The 24,547-nt window shown below is 37.2% G+C and overlaps 1 protein-coding gene across 2 annotated transcripts in view; it reads left to right on the forward strand.

Moving 5' to 3' along the window:
* Nucleotides 1-24,547, forward strand: part of hivep2.L (human immunodeficiency virus type I enhancer binding protein 2 L homeolog) — a 183,232-nt gene that overhangs the window by 38,155 nt on the left and 120,530 nt on the right. For both annotated transcript variants that reach the window (XM_018263219.2, XM_018263221.2), the window contains exon 2: nucleotides 11,317-11,433. The gene's annotated coding sequence lies outside the window, so the exon portion shown is untranslated. The remainder of the gene's footprint in view (nucleotides 1-11,316; nucleotides 11,434-24,547) is intronic.

A 24,547-nucleotide genomic window follows, 5' to 3' on the forward strand; every position in this document is an offset into this window, starting at 1 on the left:
CTTCTGATCTCATCTGCTGACTGCTGTAATAACCCAATAGTCCTTGTAAGGACTGCTTTTATTTTCTTTTTTGTTTTTTTACTTTGCTACTATAAGAGCCCAGTGCTATTAGTCTAGCTGTGTTGGGGAGTGGGACTGGTGTGCTGCTCCTCCTAGTAGTTCACCACTACCAGCACCAACCAGAGTCAAAATTGTTACAAAGTATCTTATTTGCACCTGTTAGCTGTTCTGAGCTCTCTGCCAAAAGCTAATTAAGTTAGAAACTGTTTTTTTTCTGGTTGTTCAGTTCAGAGAAAAGAGGGACTGGTGTGCTGCTTCTCCTAGTAGTTCACCACTACCAGCACCAACCAGAGTCAAAATTGTTACAAAGTATCTTATTTGCACCTGTTGGCTTCTGAGCTCTCTGCCAAAAGCTAATTAAGTTAGAAACTGTTTTTTTTCTGGCTGTTCAGTTCAGACAAAAGAGGGACTGGTGTGCTGCTCCTCCTAGTAGTTCACCACTACCAGCACCAACCAGAGTCAAAATTGTTACAAAGTATCTTATTTGCACCTGTTAGCTGTTCTGAGCTCTCTGCCAAAAGCCAATTAAGTTAGAAACTGTTTTTTTTCTGGCTGTTCAGTTCAGAGAAAAGAGGGACTTTCCAGTACAAAAGAGGGACAGGGGGTTGAGTGGTCAAAAGAGGGACAGTTGGGAGGTATGCAAGTGCCACCTAGCTGTGTGAGCTTTTTCACATTCTGTCTAAATAACAATAATAATTCCGTGTCCATAAACATCACCTGAGTGATGTTTTTAGAGCAGCAATAATATATTCCGTATCCACTACTGTATACGTTGCCCTTGCAGGCATTGTTTGCCCAGTCTTTAACCAAGTGCCACCTAGCTGTGTGAGCTTTTTCACATTCCGTGTCCAGAAACATCACCTGAGTGACGTAGTGTGATTTCTGCCCTTTACAGCACAAAACGCAGCGCTGTGTCAACAATGTATTTTTCAGATACATTTTTGCCCTTGATCCCCCTCTGGCATGCCACTGTCCAGGTCGTTGCACCCTTTAAACAACTTTAAAATAATTTTTCTGGCCAGAAATGTCTTTTCTAGCTTTTAAAATTCGCCTTCCCATTGAAGTCTATGGGGTTCGCGACGTTCGCGAACCGTTCACATTTTTGGACGCATGTTCGCGAATATGTTCGCGAACATTTTTTCCGCCGTTCGCTACATCCCTACTCATGAAAAAACTATGATGGAGTTTCCTTATCCCATTTTAAAATGCCTTTTAAAAATATGAAAATGAGGTTTATATGTTATGTTCCTCCTATAAACATTTATATTTAATTAACTGATTTAGTAAGGGGATCTGTAAGCGGGCAGAACATGTAATTAAAATATGGTAAATGATTGATTTCAAGACAAGTTGTGGATTGTCCGTCTATCAAACTACTGTACTGGGTTTCTACAGAAAAACTGAATAAATACTGGGCTAGTATTTGTTGCATTCTTATTGAAACTCTAGGGACTATATAAAAATGGGAATTTCTTACTGTAACTACCAGCCCATACATTCATTACTATCAAGTAATCAGAGAAGATGAAAGTACAGTATTCTGTTATGGAATTTGTGTTAATTTGCATGTTATAGGAAGATTCAGGCCATTTTAGGAATTAAACATGCTCAATTATTTTACTCAGATATTTTCCTGGATGCCAAACCACCTTATCTTATTAGGGATGCTTGTTTATTCATTAAGGTAAATTATTAATGTGGATTTATTATTTTTATCTCTAAAGAAATGTAAAATTTGCCAGAATAATATTTTTAATAGACGGATCTAACATATAATTCTATATTAAACTGTAAGATTTGACATTAAAAAACCCCACAATCTAAAAATACACAAATCATCATTGCAGTATATAATAAAGCATGTGATACAGCATAGGTCACAAGGAATAAACACAGGGACAGGCTGGGCTGGCAGGACTTCAGGAAAAAAAACTGGTGGGCCCCAGCCCTCATGGGTCCTGAACAGCTGGCCCTAAAAGAAAAATATGTTCGCCATTCGTGCATGTGCGTGACTCGCTGGCGTTCACACATGCGCACAACGTGCTGGCTTCGGACATGTGTGCAGGGGCCCCCAATGCGGCAGTCCAACCCTGAATAAATACTTTCAGAATCAGACAATATAGCATTTCAAACATGTGCAGTGTTCTCAGAGCTTCAAAAGCATTTTTTAAAATCATTAATTAACATTTGTGCTTGATGCTATTGTCAATTACTAGTACTGATGTATTTGACAACTCTCTACAGAGATTGTTCATCAATAATATTTGTCCCTGGTACAGTGGTGCTTGCAACTTAAATTACCTATTGTTTTAATATAAACACGCTAAGGTTCATTTGAGGCTATTAACCCAGTCAGAGATCCTGTACAAAACTGACACAGGGAGAAGCTGCAGATTCCATGCAGATAGTGTTCTCAAAAAAATCAAACCCAGAACTCTAGAGTAGCAAGACAGTAATGCAGAGTCTGGTGATCATGTGTCAACTATTTGCACCTGGGTAGCTCATGGCAACCAATCAAATTTATGCTTTCATTTTTTCACCTGTGAGTTCAACCTTTTTGCATCTAAATTAAACCTGCCTAACTGCTAGCTAATGCAGAGGAAGGCAAAAAAAACCCAGAAGAAGTGCTTTCCCAGCCATGCATATTTTGTCGGAAATGCAGTGTAATTTAACTTTATGTCTAACCCCTCATCTGCTGATCAGCTGATTAATGTTTTCTGAGTGATGCAAGATTTACAGTAATAGGTTTCCTCTTTTTCTGGGAATATATCTGAAGATGTTGATGAGATTTTTTTTAAACGTGTGTGATTTTTTGTGTGTGTGTGTGTGTGTGTGTGTGTGTGTGTGTGTATATATATATATATATATATATATATATATATATATATATATATATATATATATATATATATATATAATCTGTGTGAAACGACCGCACTCTGTAGACCGGACTTAGTGTAATTCTTGTGGGTGCAGGGTCCAAAAATTCATCCTTGAAAAAGGCCCTAATGTGGGCCGAAACGTCGGATCTATGTACCGAATAAAGCACTGATTTTTGATGAAATAATTTTGGTGTGCGGATCCTTATGAGCAAATCTCTCTCTCTCTATATATATATATATATATATATATATATATATATATATATATATATATATATATATATATATATATATATCTATATATATATATATTACTAACTTAAATAACAATTAGGATCAGGTGCAAATTATTAGAATGCTGTTAGAGAAAATCATGCAGAAATCTGATTTGAATTTTTATTTGAAACATTTATTTTGGTTTGATCTTTGTTGTTGAAGTCTGTGGTATCACTATGCTCTCTGGGCCTTTAGAATGAAGGCTATATATGCCTTTCATTTTGCCCAGAAATTTAAAAAGATTGCCAAACAATTACACATCAGACAAATAACTGTTTAGAAGATGATTTACAAGTGGAGACATTGAAAACATCTGGCATCATGCCCAGGCCTGGCCATCCTAGCAAGTACAGCCCAACAGTAGAACGTGATGATTGCAGACTTGTTGCTTTGGGTTACTATATCTGGTGTAGTATTTGTGGATTTAATTACATTACCCTAATAGTAACTGCGCTATGTTCTTTCATCCCTCTTATATTCTAAATGCTCTCGTGCAGCGCTGGCAATGTAAAAAGGCAGGGGCGTAACCTAAACATAGCAGGCCCTACCCTCCAAAAACATATGTTGGAGGGGCCTCAACTGAAGAAGGGGTTTTCTAATGACTATAGAGAAAGTTGACCCCCCCCCCATTTCCCCGGGCTCCCTGCAGGGTTTGCTTCCACTATAGTTATGCCAGTGGTAAAATGTATATAACTGTGTATCATTTATCACCAGTCCTTGTAATGGTGATCAAAACACCTTCAACTCTAATCTTCACATCAATCGAGCTCTTTGGAACTCTCTTGGTTTCCACTGATTGGTTACTGACTGGCAACCAATCAGTGACATTGGGGGAGCATAAGGGTCATAGCTGTTTGCTTTTGAATCTGACCTGCATGCTAAGAATCAATTACAAACTCACTGAACAGTTTATGTCCCATGTCCCTCCACCTTAAATATGCTGACTAATTTTTACTGTTAACTGTTCCTTTAAATTAACTTTCTTTCTGATGTAGACACGGATATTCTGAGATAGTTTGCTATTGGTTTTTTTGCAGCTAGGGTCAGTGATCATCATTTATAAGCTGGAAAGAGGAAGAATTGGAAGGCAAATAATTTAAACACTATAAAAACTAAAAAAAATTAAAGGTTGCTAAGAATAGTAGACTCTAATATTTTTAAAATGTACCTTAAAGGTAAACTACCCCTTTAGTTGTATTTTTGGTAGCCATGTTTCACCACAGATTGTACCTTGGAACTCTGTCTGTGTAGAAGCCTAGCGGGGGAATGTAAAAAAAGTTGGTAAAGGAAAAACGAAAAGTCATGTTGAACAAAAAGATTGCATAAAAATGTGAGGAACTAAAACCTTTTTTTAACACAATCACTTCATTTCAGGGGCTCAAAAGTAATTGGACAAATAAAATATTCATTTCTAATACTTGGTTGAAAACCCTTTGCTGGGTTTTGAACTCATGGACATCACCAGATTCTGGGTTTCCTCCTTTTTAATGCTCTGCCAGGCCTTTACTGCAGCGGCTTTCAAGTGACTCTGTCACTCAACTATCTATCATAGGCTTTTTTAATATTGGCTGTGTGATATCCTCTGGATACAATTTCGCCAGATATTGCATAGAAACTGCCCAATCGGGATGCCCCCCAGGAGAGGCACAGGATGTCCACTGGTCCACAGCAACAGAGAATTCCCACTGATGTTTTTTCTATATACAGCCACCTGCACTTTACCATCTATCTGAAAAAATAATATATTCAAGAACTCAATGCTGTTATTATTACATTTAAACGTAAACTTGATATTGTTCTCATTGTTATTACAATATTCCACAAATCTCTCCAATTCCAGCACAGATCCTCTCCACACCAATATCAAATCGTCGATATATATCAATAATATCTGGCAATGTGTGGAGAGAAAACTGTATTCCCTCCAAAGTTGTGGTGTTTTTCAAACAAGCCCATGAAAATATTGGCAGATGAGAGCGCAAACCATGCCCCATCTCCGCACAACACATCTGGAAGTAAAATTTGTCCCTGAACAGAAAATAATTATGATTCAGTAAATATTCCACAGCTTGTATAAAAATTTATTCTGTTCCTGTCCGTACAACTTACTTTCCCTAAACCAATAATGTAATGCATGTAACCCATCAGTATGTATAACTGATGAATATAAAGCTGGTACATCTATGTTTACCAATAAATACCCTTCCTGCCAGTCATGGTTAACAAATTCGTTCAAAGCATCACTGCTATCACATAAATAAGATGGTAATTTGGCAACCTGTATCAGCTTGTCAATATACTCATTCGGTTCTGGATCTTTATGCACCTTGGGGAGGGTATGAAAAATAGGAACCCTAGGATATTGATTCTTTATATACTCAATCTCATTGGAATTCAAAATCCCCATATTCTTGCCATAATGTAACAAACCCTGTAGTTTGGATTTAAACAATTTTGTAGGATTTCCACCAAGTAATTGATAGTTATCCTGATCTTGTAATTGTTCCAAAATATCTTGTTCATAGTTATACCTAACCAAGACCACTATGGAGCCCACTTTGTCAGAACTTCTGATAACCATATCTCTATTATTCCTGAGAGATTGTATTTCCTGATATTCCGATATAGATAAATTATACTTATTAATTTCTTTTAAATTGTTTCAATCTTTTTGTTTTTTTCCATTTTTTCAACATGATCATTTTGTTAATTTTTATCTTTTTTTATCCATATTGCTAGTATCTATACTTCTGCTACCTCAACATATTTTTTAGAATATTGGTTGCACTATTTTACATTGCTAATGGGTATTTGATAAATATGAGGTATTTTAAGCAAGCAATAGACACATATGTACAAAATAACCCCTAAACATTGGGCATTGGTCGAATATGTATTGTTTTTTGTTGAGTGTTATATGGCATATATATTGAAAATGGAACAATTTACTTTTACATAAACAGACTCTTTTACTCTTTATAGTCAGTGTGGGAAGGTTGAGTGAGAATTTTTCTCCAGATTACAACAAGCTTTCTTTGTCCTTCCTGGGACACAAAGGGGAGGGACAGAGGAAGAGGTAGGAGCATTTCAGGAATTTTACGGGTAGAGGTCTGAACTGACTGATCTAGTTATCAGTTTTGCTCAATTTCAGTAGATTGAGTCTATGTGGGGGCACATCAAAAGAAACATTCTAAAATAATCTCGAGTAAATTCCACTAGATCTCTCAGCAGAATATACAGACAAAGTTGCTTATGTCAGTAAGCCCTTATAGACTGCAGCCCACCGCATGGAAAAAGCTTTACAGCCAGGGAGAACTTGTAAAATATTTAAATACTTTTACATTCAACTGTATTCAGTATACATTTGTTTCAGGCTGTACATTTTATTGTTATTGCATCATGGAACACAATGGCATTCTATCTGTTTCAGTCTCTAGTTATGGATTTCACAATTCCATAAAAATAAATATGTGAAACATGTTTGTAAAACTGTAGAAATGGTTATCATTTCAAACTTGCAATCTTTCTGTTTTATTAGACTAAGAGCAGTTAACTGTTAGGGAATGTCTTTTTATTGAGAACAATACTGACATTATCTGTGGGATTTTTATTGCTTCATACATGGGGCAATAACTGGAAAATACCTAACCTGTTGTAGAACTTAATGTAAACAGATGGGATACCACACAACTAATTTTAAATGTTCGTTATTGTTTTTCATAAAGATTAACTGTAAGGCCTAATCTATATCTATACATGATGTCAAGAAGTAGAAGATTTAAGAGAATAGCACAACACCATGTATGTTGCAGGTGGGGAGCTTACCCCTTTTATTTAAAGTGACCACCTGTGCATCAACGTTTCGGGGGATTTTTTTTTATATATTTAATTTTGAAATTTAGCATGGTGCTAGACATGATGTCCATTTCCCTGGTTCCCCCCAACCATGTGACTTGTGCTCTGATAGCACTCCCCCCCCCCCCAGCTGACCATCAGCAGCCTATCAACAGAACAATGGGGAGCTAAGTAGCTACACCTCTGTTGAAGGATTTCTTTTTATCAATAAAATCCAGATTTTTCCTGCTTGGGTGCTATTCTCATGTCATATAATATATATAAATACACACACACACCCCCATGATTGAGGTTACACACAATCACACAATAGGTAATTCTGCCATTAATTTGCCTTTTTTGAACAGGCTCCACACACCTCAGCAGTTAGGACCAGAATCAAGCAATGTTTGGAGGCAATACTTTAACATTTTACTTTGTATAGTTCCTTTTGTCGCTTATCAAGTAAAATGGACTTATGTATACTAGTATCCATCTTGTTTCCATAAATGTAAAAGAGAAAATGTACATTTCATAAGTCATAGAAACAGATATGCATGCATATTTGCTGTTAACTGAAAAGTTATTTATAAGGCCAGAGCAAAGTGCAAAGTCTCCCTAAGAAACATAACTGCTGATAATAAAACATGCTTTATTTGTGAGCATGCTTGAAAATGCTTTGAATATAATCAAATAAATGTATTACTTTTGTCTTGTGTAATAATTGTGTAATAATTTTTCCTCCAGTCCACAGATTGTTCTGAAACTGTGGCCCTGTTAGCAAAAAATTAGAGCTATAAGCATCCGTTTATGTAAGCATGAACCCCAGTATAGAACTTGTGCCAGATAATTTAAGTAAGACTAACCCATCAAGATCTGCCATCACAAGGTCCTTTATCTCCTTTAATGTAAACTATAGCAGAATTACATGCAACTATGAGAAAATCTACACTGCTGTTGTTAAATGAAAACCAAACATTACTCAGGTTGTTTAATATTAACATTTTCAATACTATAAGCACCCAGGTGAACAATTTAACCCTTTCATTGTCAGACCATTTGGCTGCTTTGCTACTTTTAACATAGTGGCCTTTCCTGGGGGGGGGGGAGGACTATTACTTTACCCATGAAAACAATATATATATATTTTTCAGGACAACCTGAAGCATTCAAAATATACTATAATTGGATTTTTGTGTAAGTGTACTTCTGTAACAAGATATAGACTTCTAACTTTCTAAGAAATAAAAAAAAAATACCATAATATAAACACATATATCAGAAACATTATTTTATTTATGAAAATGCAACAGAATTGGAAAGGTCCATGTCTCCTGGACGTACCAATACCCAATATGTATAGTTTTATGGAAATGTCTCCCTTATCGGCCAAAAACTTCCAGCAGTACACTTCCAAATTTCCAAAGCACCTCTCCACAAATCTGTATACTGATTTCCAGGCCAAACATTGAATTAACAGTAGGTTTAGAACAGATTCTGTGGAATCCAAAACAAGTAAAATGTATTTCTATTCCAACCAACCAAGTAGCAATTCTTTCCTACAATTATCAGTTTTTATAAAAAATGTGTAACATTTTTGAATAATTATCTCAAAACCTCCAGTCTATAGCATCTTATCTCCTATAGGTCATTAGGTAACCGTATAAAAAATTCAGGAACCCCAGGAGTCCACTGAATTACCTCAAACCTTCCAATTTGAAGCATCTTATCTCCCACATATCATTAGGTACAATGATAAACCATCCTAAATATAAAGGTCAGGGATCTGCTAAATTGTGTTATGCCAAATGTGTATAGGTATATAAGTATGTGGCATATGGCGACCCCAAAATGAAGATACCCCATATGATCTATAATTTCTGTCATTTCAGTTACTGCAATCAAAATATTCACAGCATATAAGGAGTTAAACTAGAAAAAAAAGTACCTAGGGCAAAAAAAGCATATTTATAATGCTTTGTAAAAGGGAGGGCTAATACACCACACAACACCAGGCTGCACTATGTAAAAAAGCGTAACATTTTTATGCATTTTTTCTTAGTGACCTCTGCCAGAAGCAATGTAAAATAATGGCGGTAAATCTGGCGTTCGCATGGTGTAAAATTACACACACCATGATAAATTTTCCATTTAGTTTACACAGCTTTTTACATGGGTTTTTTCAGCAAATTTAGTTTTACACAACATAATAAATATGCACCTTTATGTTCCATAAGTGCCCCTAAGAGTATGCGTACCCACAAATATATATTTTTGGAAAGTACACATTCTGGCAAATCAAAAATGGATAATTATGCCTTTCTACTTCAAACTTTAAAAAATTGGAATTTGCTGCATTTGTCTCACACAATTTCGTACGTACAAATGTAAAACACCCTAAATATAAACACCAAGGGTCTATTGAACAGTTATATGCCCAATATTCATAAATATACCAAAGCATGTGGTATGTACGGACCCCAAATGAAAATAGTGCATATGAATTTTCTCAGCTGCCAATTCACCATCTGTGAACAAAGCCCCCTTACTGTGTATTATGTGTCAAAAGATCCCCTAACAGTACAAAGTCTACTGAAGCCAAAATTGCTAAAAACATCTTTCTACTTCAAGCTATCAAACCTCATAGCTACGTTAAATAAATCATAGTGTACAACAATGCATGCAGAAAACGGCAGTAACATTTACAAATACAATTAGCAAAAAAAAAAAAACTGATCCGACAGTGTAGTTAGCGATCAAAATACCTGATCCAATAGTCATGCTGTGAAATCAACAGTTTTTAAAGTGCCTTAAAAAGACAGAATGGTAAAATGAAGAACGAAAAAAAAGTATGTGTGGGTTTGTGTATGCATGTGTGCACAGTTCTAAAAAGTGTGCATTTGTGTATGTGAGTTTAATATGTGCAAAAATGTGCAAAAATGTGCAAAATAAAAAATACATAAAAGCACAATATAAACTACCTTTAGTAAAATGTGTAATGTGTGTGTTTTTATGTATGTATGTATGTGTGTGTAAAGATTTTACATGTGTAAAGGCCACTTACTATTTTTCTGAGCAGGAGGGTCCTTGGCAGCATTGGAGTGTCCCAAAATGCAGAGTCTATACAGCAGGAAGTGAGTGGGTGCTGGGTGGTAGAAGGAGCAGGGTCTGACTGCTGGGCCCGCAGCCCACTGGGGCTGCTGTCTTAGTGCCCCCCTCCAGCCCCCTCCACTGTGCCTCATTATAGCAACCTGTTAGCATTTGTCCTCTGCTGTTGCTTTGCTTTTACTTTACAGTTTACACGTATGATTATTTTGAGAATCGTAGATTGAATAATTCCTTTAGTTTGCTTACAGCTTGTCAAAACATAAAAAATTTACTTTTCTGCTACGTACCAAGATTTGCCACCATGATGTTTTAACATTATTATTTTTACAACATTAAAAGCTTGAAAAGATTGGTCAGATCATTTTCGTATAATTGTGTGTGGTTTGTGTCAAAGTTCAAGAACAACTGACAGCATTATATCAGGCATGTTTCTCCCTGGCAACAACAATTATGCTGGAATCATGGGGGGAAACTCATGTTGGTAGAAAAAAACATGGTTGTTGTGCTTGAAATTGCACTTAGCCCACTTCACTTGCAGTTGTAAATCACGTCTGCTCTTTTACTTTGGATTTTCTTTACAAGGGTGCATATTATCAATGCATGGCTGCGCTGCTCATTCCCCACACAGCACAGATAAATCACAACCATTTTATTTGAAGACTTTATAGATGATTGCATTGTGGTCCTTTGTAAACTCCATGGAATATGTCACTTCAGGGGCACCAAGGTCTGGGAGGGTGCAGGGATGGTAGCTGGCAAACTTGGAGGTGAGGCCACTGGCTATTGTAAATATTCCACACAGCAGCACAGGTTGTAGGTTTTTTACACCTGCAAAGTTCATTGTATGTACGTACACTCCTTGGCTTCTGAAATGTTGAGATGTGAAACTATAGTGAAACCTCAATTTTTCATCTGAAATTTTTTCCCATAATTTTATTTCTTTTCCAGGTCCCACCTAAATATAATGCATAATACATTTCCCGGATTTCACATTTTCTCTGATTTTACACCATTTTCATTCTGGTTCCCTGAAAAACGTAAAATGGTGGTTCTATTGTAATTGTTCATATTATGCTAATTATATAATATTTTATATATATAAATGAAATGTTCCTTTGTTTATTTCCAGTAACCAACTGTTTTTTTCCTATTCCAGCTGAGTGGATATTACCTGCACATCTGGAGTAGGCTGCAACAGACATCTGCTAACAAATTGCAGTCAAAAGATCCTTCAAATTGTACTTCACTGAAAATCAAATCGGTATATAGAAGTGTAAGTACATCATTTTTAAAGCCATTTCCATTTTTACAATCATTTGTAGAAAATAGTTAATACAAAAATAGTTAATATAAAAATATTGTATGAATTCCCTTCAAAACCATGAATGAATATATAGAGACTGTTACAAAAAGTTGTATATATGTGGTATAATGGTGCACATAAGAACAAAAAAATTAGCTTTGACTACTGATTTCCAAAAGATTTCATTTTTAGGTGTAAAAGTAACACAAGTTGGAGCTGGATTTACAACATGTATCTTTACTAAACCAAGTAAGCTATTAGTTGGTTAAGAAAGTTCCCCCCACAGCTATGAAAAAGTCAATACCGATAAGTCAATTTATGAGGGTATGTCCAGACCCAGATTTACATTACTTGTGCCCCTAGGCCAGACTCCCCCCCACCACTCCACCCCTGTACACATGAGCAGGGGCTCATGTGTACCCCAGATCATGCACGCTCAATCCTTCCTCCTTAGTCCCGTGACACTGGAGAATAATGGCGCCAGAGATTTAAAGAATTTCAGTGAAAAAATCCATAGCCCTGCTCACCCTAACCAGGTTCGGTTTTCCATTCCGCTATTCTCCAAGTCCTACCCCTCAGAAGCCATATTCCGATTTCTTTCACTGATGAGATCTAACAAGATCGAAACAGGCTGTCTGTAAGTTTGGATATATGGCTCTGAACCATTAGGCTGTATCTGTGCTATAAACCAGCGGTTCTGGATGCATAGTTGGCCAAAGGGACATAAAAGAGCAATTTGCCCATGATGCCTTATGGGAGAATTAAAACTCTTATTTTGGTATCTAAGCAGTGCTGTGTATATGGCATGAGACAAGTAAATACTTTTAGAAGGCTTCACTTTGCAGTGAAAAAATCCAAAATGCTACTGGGTGGCATGCTGACCCTAAAATTGTGCTGCCCTGCCCTGGACCTTTGTGGCCTTCCCATAAATCCAGGCCTGGTTGTGTCAGATCACTTATGAACTCGAGTTTACAACATGATATTAAGAAACTTGAGTCAAAAGAGAGTATCCTAGCCCTACAGAATAATATTAAGGGTCATTTTCAGAGTGAGATGTTTCATAATATTCAGATTTCTAAAATTTGACACCTATTAAGGGGTGCCTAGCTAACAATTTTCCTTAAACTCCCAATGATGTTTTTTTGGAGAGGCTGTAGGTAGTAAATTGTTACATGCTGAATTCAGTCCTCCACCCAAAAAACATAAGTTTTTGGGACCACCAAGGGAGGTAAAGTTTTTAAATAAAAGATGTGCACAATTTAGTTTTGTCCTAACAGGCAGAGGCGTAGTTATAGAGGAAGCAGACCCTGCCATCATGGGGGGCTTCCTCTATAACACCTCTCTTGCCTGGAAACATGCTTTTCCCCTGCAGTGTGGGTCGTCTCTGAATGCTTGCTTCAGCATGTCTGCACACTCCCGTCAGTGTGTCTGCGCACTCCTGTCAGCATGGCCGCAACAGCGCACTCCTGCAAACACACCCACGACAGCATGCATGGAGAAGGTAAGCTGCTGCACTCGCCGGGCCCCTCTGAAGTTTTTTCCCAGGGGGGCCCAGTGCCAGTTTGGTACACTGCTGCTAACAGGCACAACCTTTAATAATGCCATAACAGATGGGAATTTAAAATCAGAGGTTATAATTTCTTTGAGACCAATTTCGTTGTTTACAAGTTGGTTAACCAATGCAATGTGATCTGTTAGGGAAACCATCCAGAAACTTAGGGGTAGGCTTTTCCTGCATAGATCTACTGTAAATACCCATAATAACATCCTTCCTTTCTCAAAAGCTTGTCTTGAGATGGGTCACCAGGGTCGGACTGGCTTGGCCTTCGTGAGCACCGCCTGCTCAGACCCTACCTTCCTGTAGGTACTGCCGCTCCCCCTGCCTTCCATCCCCCAATCGGCGAAGTCTAGGTGCATGCGGATGGAAGCGAGTGGTAAGAAGCTGGCATGGGGAGCAAACAGGAGGTGGGGGGCCCTGACGGGGTGTGGGGGTCCCTGGGGAAGCAGCCCTGGTAGGCCTCAAACAACCATTCAAAAGCTGTGGGTCAAGCTCTTGATTTTATCTTATTCAGTACATTCCCCATTAAGAAGGGGTGGGGATCAGGTACTTACTTTGAAGGTAAATGAAGTACAGCGGATACACAAGTCTGACTGTAATTTTAGTAATGTTTCTTATATGGATACGGAATCCATTATTCAGAAACCATTTATCCAGCAAGCTCTGAATAATTGGAAACCATCCTACTGGGTTTCATTAAAGGGATACTGTCATGGGGAAAAAAATTTTTTTCCAAAATGAGTCGGTTAATAGTGCTGCTCCAGCAGAATTCTGCGCTGAAATCCATTTCTCAAAAAAGCAAACAGATTTTTTTATATTCAGTTTTGAAATCTGACATGGGGCTAGACATATTGCCAATTTCCCAGCTGCCCCAAGTCATGTGACTTGTGCTCTGATAAACTTCAATCACTCTTTACTGCTGTACTGCAAGTTGGAGTGATATCACCCCTCCCTTTTCCCCCCCAGCAGCCAAACAAAAGAACAATGGGAAGGTAACCAGATAACCGCTCCCTAAAGCTGGCCATAGATGTTGAGATTTTTAAAAGATCATATCCTGATCGTGAGACCATGATCTTCTCAGAATGATCGTACGAATTTACCATCAACTAAAAAGAACAATTTGCCAGGAAAACAAAGGGGAGCCTGCTTGGCCCTGCAAACATAGATAGATTGCACTGGGACCGACAAAGATTTTTTGACCTGGCCGATCAATTTCCTGACAGATGTCGGCCGAAAAATCGTAAGATGTACGATCGTTCGAATCCCACTAACCGCACGATAATTTCGAAGGATCAGTCGGGCTTCCCTAAAATTGGTCGTTCGGCAAGAAGAATCGTCGCGTCTATGGGGAGCTTAACACAAGATAACAGCTGCCTGGTAGATCTAAGAACAACACAAGTCACATGACCTGGGGCAGCTGAGAAATTGACAAAATGTCTAGCCCCATGTCAGATTTCAAAATTGAATATAAAAAAATCTGTTTGCTCTTTTGAGAAATGGATTTCAGTGCAGAATTCTGCTGGAGTAGCACTATTAACTGATGCGTTTTGAAAAAAACATGTTTTCCGATGACAGGATCCCTTAAATGTTTAAATTATTTTTAGTAGACTAAAAATAGGTATGGAGATCCAAATCATGAAAATACCTTTTATTCATAAAAACCACTGGTCCTGAGCATCCTGGATAACAGGTTCCATACCTGAAAAGTAATAGTATATGGGTAGATCTTTCTGAGGTACTAACTGCATATATTCATGACACAGTGTCTTTTTGACTTGTATCATTATATGCTTACAAGGTAGGACTGTGCCGACGGGGCACCGAGAAAAAACCTGGTGGGCCCTGGCACCAAGAGGAGGAGAAGATATGCAGGGGGGGGGGGCTTGTGGTCAGGTGGGGTCTGTGTGGCTGGGGGTGGTGGACTGGGGGCCCCTTAATCAGAAGCCCTTGTGGGCCGTGGACCCCCTAGTCCAATGCTGAATGCTGATGAGAAAGTTCAGGTACTATTTTAAGATAATATGAGCCATGACAATCTTAGTACAGTAGAACCTCAATTTTACACCCCCTGTTTTCCCACATTTTGTTTTTTGGTCCCACCAATATATTATGCACAGTACATTTCCCTGATTTTACATTTTCCTGAATTTTACACCATTTTTTTTCTGGTACCCAGTGGGGGTTCTACTGTATCAATGTGGGTCACTATGGGTACCTTAACATACACTAATGCAGAGATGGTGTTCCTGCTTCCATAATGACACAAAGCCTGTTTTGTCATATCATGAAGGTAATCAGTCTCTTGTTTTTTTTTTATTAAAATTTTTGAAAAGGTTGGCTGTATAAGTCCAACTGCTGGGCTACCCACTGTTGATGCTACATCATTAACCCCTTAAGTGCCAGCAGAATTTAACTTTTCACTTGGCAGTGCCAAATGTTTTTCCAATATTCTTACCTGGGGGGACCTTAGTTTATCTAAGAAACCTTAATTTTTTTTTTATACTTTTTGAATTACTTGGATTGCTGAAATTGTAAATTGGAGAGCTGCTGAGTAAAAAGCTTAATAGCTCAAAAACTACAAGTAATAAAAAATGAAAACCAATTGCTAATTGTCCCACCTTCAAGCTGTCTCTGCGTTCCATTATCACCAAGGGAACAAGGAGATTTTTTAACATCCATTAATTTTATGGGATGCATATCTGCACATCCCCATTCATGCAGACCATCAGCAAAAGGTTCTCAGTGATAGGAAGATATTACCAGTTTCAAGCTTTAGCTTTTCTGGCTACACCACCTTGGGGGTTCAAAAAAGTTTATGGCTGCCAAGTAGCCCATATGTGACAAGAACTGGGGGTGCTCTCTTACTTTGCTTCCCAGGGTTTCAGCCTTTTCTGTAGCACACGCGCACACCAACAGATTCATTAAAATCTTTGAAAATCATTGCTGGCGATTCAATCAAACAAAGAGCACCCTGCACCCCACTCAGTTCATTGTTGTCCTGGGAGTTCAATGCGACTCCTCAGAACACAGAAAAATAGGTAATGCCACCTTTAAAAAAGGTAATTTTGTGCCTTGTGCAATGACATTATCTCGCTGTGCCAGAATGCAGAAAAGTGTAAGCGCATCTGGTGCGCAAACCAGAACCTTGGGGGCGGCCCCACTGACCCACCAGGTATCATAACATTTCCTGTCTGTTCTTTTCATATCACAAGGGGAAGAAAGCTAGCAAAGATACTATTCACAAGTAGCTCACTTGACAAAGGACCTTAGTATTTTCTAATACTTGACCTGGAATCTGTGGAATTGAGTATGTCTGTGTAAAAAAACAAATATTTTAAAAACCCAGATAGTGTTTATGTCCTTTTCTTACATGCCACCAACCAACAGAAAGGGAATATATTTTCGATCTATGTTTTTGGAGCATGGGAGGAAACTGGAGTATGTGCAGGAGACCCATGCAGAATACCTGGCTTTAACTGAACTTGGGACCCCAGCATTTCAAGGCAACTACACTAACCATCCCGTCACTGTACTGCCTATGTTACATGTAGTAAAACGTGAAAAATATTTTCTGTAGCAACCAGACATTTACTATTAGCACTCCAACTGTTATACATTAATTAAAATATATTGATTAATTGCTACTGTAGATTATTGGCCAATTCAAAGAACCCCCCATAAGCACTTACAGGGGAATGTAATCAAAGTTGGTAATGGGAAAAATATTCCCAATGCAAAACTGTATGCCTCTGCATGTACACATTTTCTTTAGAGTGAATTGAATATAATTTTTGGGAATAAGGAAATTGTTTAGTGACTGCTCATGACAGTGGAAAACAGTTTGCGAATTATATAGTTTGTGCACAGTGTATGTCATGAAACTGACTGCTTGAAAAGCATGCATTCAACCTTCAGGCATTCCTTAAATGTGAGTAATGTGCAATTAAAATGCAAATGCAATAACAGTCGAATGAAGAAAATTACAGTGCAAACTTTAATTCTTATTTGTGCATTTTCTTTCTCTTTGCAACTTTCATTACATTTCCCCATTAATCTCATATGTTTCCCTTGCAAAATGCTATGGTTCTTTCCAGTCAGATACCTTGCTATGTATGGCTTGTATGAGGGATATCCCTGCAATGAGCACCAACCATTTGGTTTTTTGGTGTGCTACCACTGTTAATGTGTTACCACAGTTCTTGTGGTAATGTGGATGTGGTTTACAGTGGGTGTGGTTTAAAAGGGGAGTAGTCAACACTGACTTCCATTATCGCCCCTCCACCACGTAGGCCAGAAAAATTTCAACCCTCCGTACCACAGAAGTTGGACAAAACTGGCTTATAATATGAGTCACTAAGTTTAATTATCAGGGACTCTCTCACAGAAATGTAACTCTTTTAGGAAGAAAACTATGTGACCACTACAAAATTTGACAGAGTGATTAAATCAAACCCTATTTGATGAATAACTAAAGTCATGATGCCTCAATCCAATACTTATCTATGATCCCTCTTTCACGGCTTCTTTAAGTGCCTGAAAAAGTGGCACTGCAGCTTGAAGCTTTGTAAAAGAACACACTTGGGGACTTCTATTCTTAGAACTGACTTCTAGTAAATAATCTTTGTGGCTGGTTTGTGCTTGAGAAATCAAGAGGGCATCAACGTAAGGCTGCGGTTGGTGCTGCTTCAGTGAAAATAGCCTGCTCTTATATGTATTCATGTACTACAGGTTTTATACTATATATCAATCAAGCCGCTAGAAGAGAATAAAGTGTAAAATATTATGTTTTGAAACATAAGCCGTTAACCATAGTTTTGTTTTTTCAAGTGAATTTTAACACATGTTGCACTAGAAATGTGTTTAGCTAAACTAAATTTGAATTCTTTACTACCTGTTTTATTAATTGATCGCTGTTTGCAATATTATTATACAGACAATTTTTTGCAGTAATATATATTTTCTATTGTGATTTTTTCCTGTGAATGCAACAAGAGATCATCCTGCATGTACATTAAGCAAAAAAAACAGTGTTATTGCAAATAAAATATATTTAATTTAAAGTTTTGCCAAAGTAATGAATTAGTAGATTTTACATCATTCAAATTGTACCCCACAGCTTGAAATACATAGCAAATAGCAAAAAGCATAAGGTGAGTGGATATTCAGGCAAAGTAGAATTGCCCTGAAGTTTCAGCAACAAAGACTTAATCCTGGGGAATTCTAATGTTTAGTATCTTGCAGAGAATACTTATACCTTTTTTTCTGCATTGTATATTTATTAATTGCTATACACTACAGTTTTTGTGCACAATTGGATCATGTATGCATTTCAAGCTGTTGTGCAAAATCTAATCTATAATCGACATTTGCAAAACTTTATATAAAATATATTTTGTTTGCAATACCACTTCTTTATTAGCTTAGTTTGTGCGCATCTCTTTTTGTAGTTTATCTGATTGTTTCAGCCCTCTGTAGGGGGGGTTGTTAAGATCCTCATATTCTATTTACTACTTTGTTTGCTGTTTGTGTTCCCTCCATTTACAGTGATATTTATTTTTTTCCTGATCCCTTTTTCACTAAGGGGGGTTATTTATCAAAGGTTGAATTTAAGAGCTTTGTGAGCTTTTTTTTAGACCTCAAATGAATTTAGTTTCTAATTTAAGAAAAACTTTGAATGAAAAAAACTTGAATCAGTGAATTCAACAACATGAAATTCTCAAATGAATAGAGTTTCCAAGAGAAACCCACCGTAAAAAACTCTAACATCATGAAGGCAAGAAACATCTTCAAATGGTTCAAGGGACCTTTGCCATTGTCTTCTACATGACCTCGACAGGTTTTAGCTTTAGTATTTTTTGATTCTAGCTATCTCCAGCTTCGTGGTATAAGAAATCTTGAAAATTTTGAGTTTTTTTTTTAAATGTTTGAAGGTTTTTTTAACCCAAAAATTCTAGTTTTGACTGAAGAATTTCCTTAAAAAATCAATTTGTTTTGGAGAAAACAACTTGACGTTTATTAAATAGCCCCCTAAGAGTTCATTCCAGTGGCACTCACAAAAACTGCTTTACCCAGCCAACCAGTCAAAAACGGAACACTGCAGAACTAGCAGAAGTAGCACAGTTACAAAAGCTCTATCTTGAAAAAAATTTTAAAATTTAAATCTGATGGTACATACTAGCACTAGGGTTGCTACCTTTTTTGGAAAAAAATACCAGCTTTCCTATATATTTATCTTTTCCCCCTATTAATAACATTGGGATCAACCATCATTTTTTTATAGGCCAGGCTGGTAAAATACTAGCCAGGTGGCACCCCTAACTAGCACATACAGTTTCAGGCCAGCTCTTTACTTTCTAGGTAGGTTATGTGCAGCTGGAGGGTCAGGGTCACTTTTCCTCCATAGCCCTCTCCAACAAACTGCTTTTTTCAAACACCACTATTACATTTAAATATCATACTGTAGGCAGCCCGACCCCTTCAGTAACATCAAAGGTGAGCAGGTTAGGCACAGGTATATAATTGCAGTGGATTGGCCTGGGTGGGGTTTGGTTTGGGGAGGGTGGGTTGCGGTTTATGTGAGATGACTATTTGTCAGCCCATGTATAACTAGTGCATACATGCAAATGCTTTTACTTTTTATTACTTCTTTCCAGCATTTGTTGATTTGATAGTTCCTCAACTTAAAGGGATACTGCCATGGGAAAAAAATTATTTTTCAAAACGAATCAGTTAATAGTGCTGCTCCAGCAGAATTCTGCGCTGAAATCCATTTCTCAAAAGAGCAAACAGATTTTTTTATATTCAATTTTGAAATCTGACATGGGGCTAGACATTTTGTCAATTTCCCAGCTGCCCCAAGTCATGTGACGTGTGCCTGCACTTTAGGAGAGAAATGCTTTCTGGCAGGCTGCTGTTTTTCCTTCTCAATGTAACTGAATGTGTCTCAGTGGGACATGGGTTTTTACTACTGTGTAGTTGTTCTTAGATCTACCAGGCAGCTGTTATCTTGTGTTAGGGAGCTGTTATCTGGTTACCTTCCCATTGTTCTTTTGTTTGGCTGCTGGGGGGGAAAGGGAGGGGAGTGATATCACTCCAACTTGCAGTACAGCAGTAAAGAGTGATTGAAGTTTATCAGAGCACAAGTCACATGACTTGGGGCAGCTGGGAAATTGACAATATGTCTAGCCCCATGTCAGATTTCAAAATTGAATATAAAAAAACTGTTTGCTCTTTTGAGAAATGGATTTCAGTGCATAATTCTAACTGATTTATTTTGAAAAAAAAAATGTTTTTTCCCATGACAGTATCCCTTTAACATTTTGTCTGGCTTCAATCAGTAAGACACAGGGGGAAATTTTCATCCATAAAATTCCCAAGTCTGCATTTTCCTACTGAAATCTGTACTATGTACACAGTAACAGCCTGACCCCATTCATGCTGGTTTCTACACACAGGACAGCATTGGGTGGGATTAGTATTTTCTCTGCCAATGTTTTTCAGCTGCTGGAGAAAGTTAATTTTAATCTCCCAAAATATTAACTGCCCATGCAGGCCAGAAAGCACAGCTGGCATCAAGTCATGGACGTAAGGTATTACTTAAAGTGATACTGATACTAAAAAACTATTTTTCAAAATATGAAAGTATATTAAAAGTTACCTATAGGTCATGTTGATTGTTTTCTTGCTGAGATGTTTGATTTTATAAGTAATTGTTAGTTGAAGTTCCTAAACCTGACTTTTTTGTCAACATGACTGTCGTATCTCAGCCATTCAGTTAAAGTTTCCAATGCTAATGGACTCTTGCTGCACAAATATGGCAGTCCCCTCAAACAGTCACATGGGGAATGAGACAGGTAATGTAAAAGCATTGTGCAAATACTTTTTTGGCAAAGTTATAAGTAGCTTTCAAAGACAATATTATGATAGTAAGAAAGAGTTTAATTTATGGTACCAGTATCTCTTTAAGGGACTGATTTATCAAATATTGAACTAGGGAATCTCATTAAAAGATGGCAGCACACTCTCCTAGATGTTAAATGAAGATTACATAGCCTTTTAGGGCGGTGTGTGGGATTAAAATAGATCAGTATAATAGAATATTAAAAGATCCCTTTTATTGCACTCTGTAATTGACTTCTTAGTGAAATACAATGGACAAAAATGTATTGGATGGTTAGTGGAGTAAAGAAGTTTGAATAAATTGAGACTTTTTATTTTATCACACCAAATATATATAAGAAAAATCATGTACAAAATTCATCGATCAAAAATTCATATACATAATTCATCAATCAAAAATTCATGTATAGCAATAATTTTTAGCATTAAATTCATCATGTGTATATATTCATTTCATAATAATAGCAGCAATTTGAAGCATAAAATATTTATGCTAAAATGGACTGTGTACGATATTTACTTAACCATCACGCCATCACTTAGGGGCTTGTATTTGTAGCGGCTTCATCTTGGGGCCTTTTTAGCGAACTGGCGACTTTGGAGCTAATTATAGCGTGCAAATACCTCACGGATCCATGTTCTCTTGCTTGTCCATTGTCAAGTAGGATGCCTGTAACTGGCCACGAGGTGTAAGAACTCTGAGTTACAGGCATCCTACTTGAGTGGGTGAAATAAATATTGTACGGAGGATATCTGGTGAGTATGAATTATTAATAAGCATATATTTTAGCCATTTGTGTTCTTTCCTCAATCCTTGAACTTAAAATAAGGAGCGCTCCGCTATCTGCACGAGCAGTTGAATCTGTGAGACTTACCATACAAATGTTGCAATACATTTTAGAAATAACAGTAGCAGATAATAATTACCGCATTTTGCTACTATGTTTCTCTTTGCAGCTGAGCAGCAGTCAGCACGTGACTTTGTGTGATAAACGCATTGAGAAAAACGTTTACATCTGCCTAATTAAGGAATGCTGAATTAACCGGAGGTACTACACCTCATAGTTCATTTTAGAATAAATATTTTATGCTTCAAATTGCTGCTTTAATAATGAAATGAATATATACACATGATGAATTTAAATTTAGCTGGGAGGACCTGTCCATACTTTGGACCTCCTGGAGGGGGGGGGGATTCTCATGTATGAGCTTAGGTTAAGATATTGCTACTTACATATAAACCCATATATTAAACTTTAAATAATATGCAGACTACTGTTTTTCAAAGCTGCCATCTGCCTTTAATAGTTAATAGGAAAAATTATTTCAGCTATTTCAGCTGACAGTTTTCTTCTAAGATTATGATTTGTTTTCTTATTGTCGTCATATTGAAAACATTTTTCTGATTTGCTTAACACAGCATTTCTTATAAGCCTGGACAAAGAGGAAAGCTGCCCTGTGGTAGATATTTTAACATATTTATCTTGGACTGCAGGGGAACACTGTGAAACCCCTGCAGATTAAATTATCTCTTAAATCCACAGATGGTATGGAAAGGGAGTGCACACATAAACCACTTGTGACAAATAAACAAATACATTTCAAGCTCATGGGTGGTAATCAAGTAAAGATGAAATTTTAAGCTCACTCTTTTGCTTATCACTTGAGTTCTATTTATTGATTTGGGGGATCTAACATATTATTGCTCATGCAAAACCACAGGGTGGAAATTACTTGTTCGGAAAATACATAGGCAGAAATAATAGGTTGCTGCATGCTTTGAAATGTAGACTCCTCCTGTGACTGTATCTAGAATTAGAATCATTTTACTCTTTTTAATGAACAGTAGAAATGTAAAATGTTTTGAGCTACAGATGGAACATACTTGATTGCAGCACCTACTGGTATAAGCATACCTCCCAATGCTCTTGTTTTTCGTGGGACAGTCACATTGACAGCACAGCCCGCAGTCCCAGATTCTTACTGAAATGTCCTGAGTTTCTCTTTGATCTCCTGCACTGACAGCAGAAAAAGATACAATTGGGCCAGATTCAATTCAGTTATCTCATGGTTTATCACGTGAAAACTCACAAACGAGGGAGAATTCAAGGAGAAAAAAGTTTCTCCAGATTCAGTTCCAGTTTTTTCTCTTCAATACAGTTTTTTCTCTTCAATACAGTTTTCACGTGATAAACCATGGCAAAATTTTTACTGAATTGAATTGCATCGCAAATTTAATCTTGTCCATGACTTTTCACATGATAAACCTTTTTCTCACTTAATTGAATCTGACCCATTGTTTCTAAAACGTAATTAAATTAAAAGCTTTTAGTAGAGAGCACAGAATACTCAGCACCTGCACTTAGATACATTTTAGACTTAAAACAAGCAAAGATACAATTGTAACTTTTTAAAATAAGTGGGTCTCTTGGGAGTACTGAGACTTGCAGCTTAAAGGGGTGGTTCGCCTTTAAGTTAACTTTTACTATGTTATAGAATGGCCAATTAAAAACAACTTTTCAATTGGCCTTCATTATTTATTGTTTATGGTTTTTGAATTATTTGCCTTCTTTTTCAGACTCTTTTCAGCTTACAAATAGGTGTCAATGGACCCATCTATAAAACTATAAATGTATTGATATTGCTACTTTTATTACTCCTCTATCTATTTAGGCCCTCTCTTCTATTGATATTCCTGTCTCTTTTTCTTAACAATGCGTGGTTGCTAGGGTAATTTGACCCTAGCAACCAGATTGATGAAACTGAAGAGCTGCTGAATAAAAAGCTAAACAACTCAAAAACCACAAATATTAAAAAACAAAAACCAATTGCAAATTGTCTCAGAATATTACTCTCTACATCATACTAAACGTTAACTCAAAGTTTTAACAACTCCTTTAAAGGAACAGTTCAGTGTAAAAATAAAAACAAGGTAAATAGATGGGTTGTGAAAGGGGGCCATATGGGACATACCTGTTCAGTGAGTTTGCAATTGATGCTCCGCATTCAGCTCAGATTCAAAACCAACAAATATGACCCATGTGCCCCACTCAAGTCTCTGATTGGTTACTGCCTGGTAACCAGGGTAACAGTCTGTGAAAACCAAGAGAGCTGAAAAGCAGGAAGTTGGGTTCTGTTTATTATGTTAGACATTCAGTCACTCCAGCCTGACTAGAGCCAAATGTAACCCATGCTCTAGTACAAGAAAAATAGTGAACCAAACCATAAGTGGATTAATCGTCTTGCGGGTGAGCCGCTATTCGATATGACTGCATTTAGGTTAAAGGGGTTGGTCATCTTTAAAGGGGAACTCCACACAAACAAAGCTTTTTGAAAAGTAAACATAATTTTAAACAACTTTGCAATATACATCAATTAAAAAATATGCAGACTTTTCATGATTTTTAATGGTTTAGAACAGTTCCCTTAGCCTAGCCCCCTGCTCTCCTGCTGATCTGTCTGACTACTTTTCTGAGCTGGCTGACTACTGTTACTTTATATCAGCAGGCATTCTCAAAATCCCACAATTCCCTATAAACTATAACTGCTGGAGTGACTGGATGCCTGCCTAGCTTGTACAATACCAGTCAAGACCAGAGCTGTTATTACAAATTAACTTGTTTGTGTGCC

The sequence above is a fragment of the Xenopus laevis genome, chromosome 5L, assembly GCF_017654675.1.
Source record: "Xenopus laevis strain J_2021 chromosome 5L, Xenopus_laevis_v10.1, whole genome shotgun sequence".
NCBI classification, from domain to species: Eukaryota; Metazoa; Chordata; class Amphibia; order Anura; family Pipidae; genus Xenopus; species Xenopus laevis.